Below are 8499 nucleotides of genomic sequence, written 5' to 3'. Positions count from 1 at the left end.
GCCGCCCCTCATTCCCACTTCTTAATCCCCAAAACCCTTTTCATTTTCCTTTCAAACCCTCTTCTCCACCATTATCACCACCACCATCAACCTCCACTCAAACCCACTCCGAACTAGAAACCCATATCCATTGTCCCCCATCGCTCCTCCATTAAACCCTCTTTGAAATCCATACCGACGGATTTTCGTTTCTCATACCCAAACACCCAAAACCCACTTCGATTTCTCTACTGCCCAAACCCATAAATCCAATCTGACCCTTTTCCCATCTCCTAACCATAGACCAAACCCATCTCCGACCACCTCCTCCCTCTCTGCAACCCATTTCCATCTATAAAAAAAAAATCATTTGCAAGAGAAAAGCAGAGAGAGAGAGAGAGAGAGAGAGAGGGAGGGAGAGGGAGAGGGAGAGGGAAAGGAGAATCCGATCCCCTCTACCCATCTTCTCCGGTGGGTTCTTCACCGGAGCCCGGCCAATCTTCAACCGCATCCTCCAGCGAGCCACTATCTCTGCGCCGTTGTCGTCGTGACCAACGTCTCAATCCGTTGGCAATTCTACCATGGCTAATTGATTCCCCAAAGGATTAAGGAGCTGCTGTCCATTGCATTATCCTGCTGTAAGTGTAGTTGGTTCCATCAAGTTCCTTATGCCTTATTCTTGGTCTACGCTACTCTGTGTGCATTGCTCCTTCGATTTTCTTGTGTTTTATGCTGAATTCGAGTAAGAAATCGCTAGACAAATATAGGGTTTTCTTTGGAATTTTCATAAAATGCAAAGCCCATATTTTCTTTGATCTGTTCTCAGCAAGGAAATGATAATCCCATTACTGATTTTGTGGAAATTGGAGTACTTGCAAACCAATTGAGATTTTCTCTTTGTTATGTTCGAGTATATGGTTTGAAGATTTTTTCTTTCACGGTGTATGTGAGTCCAAGTCATTTGGGTATCCGTAAAGGCAATTGAGATTTTCTTATTTTTGTGTGGGTTTTGGCTGATGGCATATGGGCAAAATAACTTTGGTTTCTTTCCCTCTGTGTTTGGAGATGTGGCTTAAAGTTTTCTTTTGTGGTATATGTTAGTTCTAGTTGGTAGAGCTTTTGCAGGGAAATGGTGATTCTCACTCTTATGGGTTTATTTGCTTTGGTTTGAGCATTGATTGAGAGGCTTGTATTTAGAAGGAATCAAGAATAGGAGCCATTCTTGCAGCTTCATTTCTTTTGGAGCTTTAGTTCTCGAAGTTCTCGCCCGTAAGGAGAAAAAAATAGGACCTTGTTAGAAACTCCAATGTTTGATTTCATGTCTTTGTATCATGGGGCGATAAAGGCGATAGCTCAAGCCCATCCTTTAGAGGACCTACCTTGTCTTGATGATACCCTATGTCCTCTTTCTCTTTCTTTAGGTAGAGATCTCTTACCTTTTAGGTGCCTTCTAATTGAAGATAACCCTTTCGTTGTGAGGGCGATGAAGGCGATAGCCCAAGCCCATCTTTAGGGGACTCGCTCAATCCAAGTAGCGCTCCCCTCTTTTGTTTAGTAGGCCTACCCAACCTTTTGGATTTCTTTTAACCATTTTTTTTAAAGAACCCTTCTCTGGGCAATGATAAGGTTACTTGGAGCCCGTCTTTATGTTTTGTGGCTCACTGCTTCGTACTTGGATCTGCACAAGTTGATGTCCCCTGTATGCACTGAAATTTTTACTAATTGGGATTATCATAATCTTTTGATATTTCTAATACTCTTCTTATCTTAAGCATTGAGTTAGGTTGTGAAGACAATAATGAATGGACTGTTCAGGTGAGATTATTTTGAAGCTTATCATATTTGTTTAAATTTTATTTAAATAAATTGTTTTAGGAAAGAAGGAGATCAGATGACTACTCTATTCGATATTATCGACATGAGTACTGTCTGATTTCAAGGCGGGATTAGAAATATTATCATATGTATTATGATATCAGATGATTACTTTAGCATCATCTGATTTCATCCCCATATTGGGGTGGTGTTTGTGGTTGGGCATAGAAGTGTTTGATATTGTTTTTTTGCTTTATTAGGCTATCCAGCGGCTGGTCTGGACTAATTAATGTTGTTTATCATTTTATGATTGCTATAGATTGTGTATTTTTTTTATTGAAAATTCTTCTTTGCTTAGCGCTTGTTTTATTTTTTATAAGAATAGAATGGGTTTGCGATTATCTGGTAGCCTTTTCTTCTCTCTTTGATAGACTAACACAGTCTTATAGATTTCTGTTAAATTTCTTCAGATACTAGAATCCCCTCTCATTGCAAGGGCGATGAAGGTGCTAGCCCAAGCCCATCCTTAGGGGACTTGCTCAGTCCGAGTAGCATACCCCTCCTTTGTATATAGGAGACTTGCCCAGTCTCATTCTCTTGCTAAACCTCCTCTTTGTGCGTCGTTTGGTTTTGGGAGAACACCCTACTCAGCTTGGCAGCATACCCCTACCCTTATGGGTATTGGGTTGCACATTTGTTGCACCCTAGGGCTAGGTAGCTGTCCGGCCCGGCTGGGTGTTTTACCTTTGCCAAATATGCACAGGGTCTCTTATTCCTTTTTACGTCATTTATGTCTCGGAGACAAGCCTTGTCTCATGTAGAGAGTTTCTCCTTTAGGAGGCTTACCTAGCCTCATGTTAGAGTGGCTTCCTCTTTTAGAGTGAGTCTTTGACTCGGTAGTGTTACTAGAGAGTCTCTGACTCATTTGTTCCCCTCTTTAGTATTTTTAGTTAGGAGTTTCTCCTTTAGAGTTGTCGTTACTTCGCTTTGATTAGAGGCTAACTCAGTCTTATTAGAGCTTTGCTTGCTTGGGATCTTGGATCGTTTTCTCTCTTCTTGGGACGCTATCTTTCTTGTTGTGGTTCGTCTCTTTGAGGCGTTAGTTGCTTGTTCGGGGTTTCCCCTTTTGGATTTAGGGCTTTGCCCTAGTTTGTGGTTGTTCTTGCGTGTTCCCTTCAAGATTGAAAACGTTTAAAGGTTTAGAGCATTGGAAAAGCTTTAAAAAAAAAAATCAGAAATTCGAAACTAAAAAAACATTTGAAAACTTTAAAAATATCAAAAATATTTGAAAAACATAAAAAACCTTTAAAAAATCTAAAGTGTTGAGTGTTTCTTTTAGAAGCGTAGTTTGAGAGTTCGTTTTCGAACTACGTTGGCTTGATCCTCTTCCACGAGGTACGTAGTGCAGCTTGAGATTCTTATCCCAGGTCCAGCCAAACCTTTGTAAATAAATCTTTTAACCCTTTTAAAAAAATATATATAAATCTTCCAAAATATTATTTTTCGAAAAGATCTTCCTCTAGAGTTAGGACTTTGTCCTAGATAGAGAGTTTTAGAGTTATGAGTTTGTCTTGTGTTGTGTGGTTTGTTTGTGTTTGTGTTAGAGTTAGGGGTTTGTTACGCCTCCGTCCGGTCAGTTGGCGATTCACATCGCCGACTGATGACTAGGTCTAGGATGCGTTAGCGATCCCATTGTTTTCCTTAGGACGCACAGCCTAGTTACACATAGGTTGTAGGAATCACCTGCATTAGCTTATGGCTAATCTGCATTTAGTTAGGGCATATAGGGCGTCCTAAAATTCACAATTCACTGGAATTTAAATAATCGTTCAAGAAGCTTTAATAACTAGTCCGGTCTTTTAGATCGAGTCTAAGATAGAGGTCTAGGTGTCTTAGGCATCCTAGCTTAGAATAGGCGCGAAGAACTACGTTGCCTTGATTCTCGTGGAGGCGGGGATACGTAGGCTTCTTTGGATGAATATCAGACCATCCGAGGACTCGGGCTAAATCGTTTAGAGTCTTAGGATTTGTTGTGTTGTTATATTGTGTATTTTGTTGTGTTTCCTTACTTTCTTGTGCAGACCCTATACCTGTAGCTGTAGCATGCATGTGTTTGTCCACCAGAACTTAGACACCAGTTAGGTATGTCACTCATAACCTAGTTGTGATTAGGCGACACATTTTTTATTTTGTTTTGTATGTGCTTATTATTTCATCCCCTGGTCATGCATGATTAGGTAGACGTCTTCCCGGGGATATTTGTTCCCATTTCACATGATTTTCGCCCAAAACTCTTCGAGGTTAATAATAAATGGCATAAGAGACCAAGTGTTCGCACTCGGGCGAATTGGGGGCGCTCTTCGGACCTTCTCCATTCGTCATCAGGCACGGACCTTTTGTATCTCTGGTTATCCATTGTAAACAGAGCATTTGTTTTTGGTTCCATGGCGTGTCCATGGATGGCGACTTTGAGTTATTTTCAGATATATCTTGGTTTCGAGCCCTGGCTCCGGATCAGGATGTATCTCTTTCTTTTTATATCGCCACTCATGCTATGCTGTGAGGGTGGCAACAGTTTCGAGAGTTCCTTGGTAGAGCTCTCCTTCACGTTGTGGAGATCTTAGAGGATTGCAGGAGGGATCTCGCGTCCCTCGGCACTCGTAGAAGAGCAATCGAATGGTGTTCTCTTCTCTTCATCGTAGAAGAGTGGTGGTCTCTTCTCTCCATTGTAGAAGAGTGGTGTTCTCTTCTCTCCATCGTAGAAGAATGGTAATTCTACAATATTTGAAGACCACCAGAGGGTTGATTGTGATGAAGAGTGGTGTTCTCTTCTCTCCATCGTAGAAGAGCAAATCGATGCGTGTGAAGTTGCTTTTACGAGTGCAAATGTTGTGGCTATCGCTAGTTCGGCGGACATAAACAAAGGTGACCGAATAGACTATTCTAGAGATTGGATAGTTGATTTGAGATGTTTGAATGACATGATCGGAGATGAGAAGAAGTTTGTGACAAAGACCGAATACAAAGGCAATCGAATGGTGGTAACAACGAATGATACGAAATTGCCTATTACCCACATAGGTAATGTTTCTCGATCTACTGAAGAGCACCATTTTTTGAAGGATGTCTTCCACGTTCCAGACATGAAGAGGAACTTAATGTCTGTATCTCAGTTTACGAGAGCAGGAAATTATGTTCTTTTTGGCCCCGAAGATGTGAAGATCTTCAATGAATTATGTGTCTCAAGTACTCTTTTTATGGAGGGAAAAAGAGTAGACTCGGTCTACGCGATGACAGCTCAGGAAGTGTATATATAGAGAACCCGGAAGAACGAGACTGTGGATTTATGGCATGCGACATTGCCGCATGTTGGGTACTCAAGGCTGAAGGTGATGATGAAAAAGAAACTGGTGAAGAGACTTCTTGATTTAGAGGTTTGACATGACATTGTCTGTGTCGGGTGTTAATATGAAAAGGCACATCAACTTCCATACCCCAATTCAACATTTCAAGTGAAGAAGCGCTCGAGCTAGTGCACTCAGACGTTTTTTGGAAAGTGAGAATACCATCCCACTGGTGGTATGAATTATTTGCTGACATTCATAGATGATTTCTCACTTTTTGTGGGTTTATTTTCTCAAAGAAAAATTAAAAGTTTTTAGAAAGTTCAAAGAGTTCCAAGAACAAATGGAGAGTGATCTTTGGTTGTAAGATCAAGTGCCTGAGAATTGATAATGGTGGCGAGTACACATTGAACGAATTCATAACTTACTTACGTAAACACGGGATTCGTAGGCAGCTCACATGTCTTGATACACCTCAGCCGAAGGGGATGGTTGAGAGAAAGAATCGGCACTTGGCAGAAGTTTCGTGGAGTATGTTGCATGCGAAGAATGTACCGTCTCGGTTTTGGGCCGAGTATATGAGAACTGCCGCTTATGCGATGAATCGTCTTCCACACCCAAAGCTTGGGTTTATCTCACCATATGAGAAGCTGTATGGTACCAAACCAACTGTAAGTCATTTCAAAGTTTTTGGTTCAATTTGTTATATTTTTGTGCCTGATCATCTGCGTAGTAAGTTTGACAAAAAGGCACTTCTTTGTGTTTTTACTGGTACTGGGTATGACTATGAAAGAAAGGGTTGGAGATGTGTGAACCCAGAAAATGGATGTGTGCATGTTTCAAGAAACATGTTTGATGAATCTAAATAGCCCAGAGCTAGACACTAATCTACGAGAGAAGTTAAATGCTGAGGTTCCAAGTGGAGATGGTGTTGAATCATAGAAACCTCAGAAGGAGGTGATGCCTAGACAAGAGAGCCCTAAAAGTTCAAAGTAACGGAGTCCATGGAAAACTAGTGTTCATGAGCCAAAAACAACTGAAGAGATGAGGCCGTCTCAATTAGAGGAATCTGATGTTCAAGTGAACTGGCTAAGGAGATCCTTGCGGATACGGAAGCCAAATCCAAAGTTTGTACATGCGGCACATGTAGAAATACCAGGTAGTGAAGTCGGTATTGCAGAACCGACAACTTTGAAGAAGTGTACAAGAAAACTTGGTGTGACTTATAGAGAATCAGCGCTGAGGGGGACTGTTGAGAGTCATCACCGACTCTACAAAAGTGCCGGAGGGGACGGGACGATGCGGCGTGATGTGGGCCCACACGGGCATAGATAAATCCTAGTTAAACTAGGAATTCTATTCGGTTAAGAGTCTATATCTTTAATTGTGGTTTCTTGAAATACTGCTTGGGTTAGAATTAGTTTCTAATTTTATGTTAAGAGTTAGTTACGATATGGCGTTGGAGTCCAATTAGAGTAGGTTATGGTGGGTTTTAAATAGAATAGAGTTAGAAAAAGGAAAAGTTTGTTTATTAGAAGGCTATTTTGTTTAGTTTACTTTACACTAGGACTTTAATTTATCTTAGCCTATAAATAGAGAAGAGGATAGAATGTGCACACAGAGAGGAGGAAAACGTTACACACGGCAGAGAGAAGTGCAAAACGGTTTTGTAGATAGAGAGTACTATGTGTGACCACTACTTGTGTTGAGAAGAGAGAATGCTCACTGCTTGTGGTGTGAAGAGAGAATGACGTGAGCCAACGTTAATACTTATGTATGTTTTTTTTTTGTTTTGAATATAATATTCAAATAGAAGAATCTCTCTCTCTCTCTCTCTCTCTCCATCTCTTTTGGGATTGTATTTCTTGTGTTTGGCTTGTGGTTTTGCTTCTTGTTTTGGTCACTTTTGCAACAAGGGTATCAAAGCTTTTGTGTCTTTGATCTCTTGTTTTCTACAAAGGCTATTTGTTTGCTTCAACTCTCAGTTCTACTCTCGGTTAGCATAATTATTATTAAGGCTCTGTTTCTTTAAATTAGGTATATGCAAAGTTCAAGGGAATCCTCGAGACTTACCTAGGGTTTTCCGTATTTGTGTTTGCGCGTAAAATTGGGATATAGAAAAAAACTAAAAAACCAACAAAAGAAAAGATTAAATTTAAAAACTTACCTTTTGAATTGCTTTCCCCTTTGCTACAGTGCTTTAAGATTTGCTACAATGTTCTCTTCTTTTGTGAAAATGGTGCGTGGAGAGGGCTGGGCATAGGGGCAGGTAGGCCTAGTCAGAGGGGGCGGGCAGAAGGATTGGGCAGAGGTGTGGAAAGGGTGGAGAGAGAGAGAGACAGAGAGACAGAGAGAGAAAGTAGGATCATGGTGCTACCAATCTTACCAAAAGCTATGGCTGATGGAAATGGCGGAACAATTATCTTTATTGAGTAGCACCATCGCAGACGGACGGGGTTGATCACACCCTGGTGCGGTTTGAGCCCTCTAAGTAGAGGGTCATTGCTGGCCCACTTAAGCAAACGAAATCCCCCCCAATGAACACAGGAAGTCTCGAACCCACAACCTCACTCTAATACCACATGTTGCATCATGGCACTACCAATCTTACCAAAAGTTATAGACTTATAGCTGATGGAAATGGCGCAACCATTATCTTTATTGAGTAGTACCATCGCAGGACGGATCGATTTAATCACAACCTTGAACAGTCAGAGCCATCTGAGCACAGGGGTATCATTGGACCCCGTAAGCCGAGAGAGAGAGAGAGAGAGAGAGAGAGAGAGAGAGAGAGAGAGTACACGAGTACCTACAAAAAAACCCACTTTTGGGGTTATTTCACCGGGGGCAGAAGGTATGCCACATCACCCGACACCCTATGGTTCCCTCGCCCATTACTCTTAAAAGGCAAACAATCAGAGGTTTTTGCTTAGGTTACACCTCATCCTCCCAAATAATCCCTAAACATGCCAAAAGTTGGGCATCCAAACAGAGCCTAAGAAATGTCTAGAGAAGTTTTAATTTCTTAAAAAATTATTTCCATGAAGTTCCTGAATACTGCATTATTGTTTAATTAATTCTAAAATCATGATTGTTTGGCTAAATAATGTTTAGGTTTATTGTTTTCTCATATTAAAAACCATTGAATCCTTTTTTTAAAAAAAAAACCATTGAAGTTTTTGCATAATATAAGAAAATTGGGCAAAAAAAGTTAAGTGTGGTATTTTAAAATAAGAAGTATTTAGGGACTTATTTGAAATGATTTTTTTAAGAAAAAAGCTAACTATGACTAAATCATGATTCTTGACAACTAAAGCCACATTTATTTTGGATTTTGAGAACTGATCGTGAGTCCAAAACT

This window comes from Tasmannia lanceolata, unplaced genomic scaffold (genome assembly GCF_043159265.1).
Source record: "Tasmannia lanceolata isolate RefF3 unplaced genomic scaffold, GAP_Taslan_0.1 ptg000020l, whole genome shotgun sequence".
NCBI lineage: Eukaryota > Viridiplantae > Streptophyta > Magnoliopsida > Canellales > Winteraceae > Tasmannia > Tasmannia lanceolata.
Note: the sequence above shows the minus strand (reverse complement) of the source record.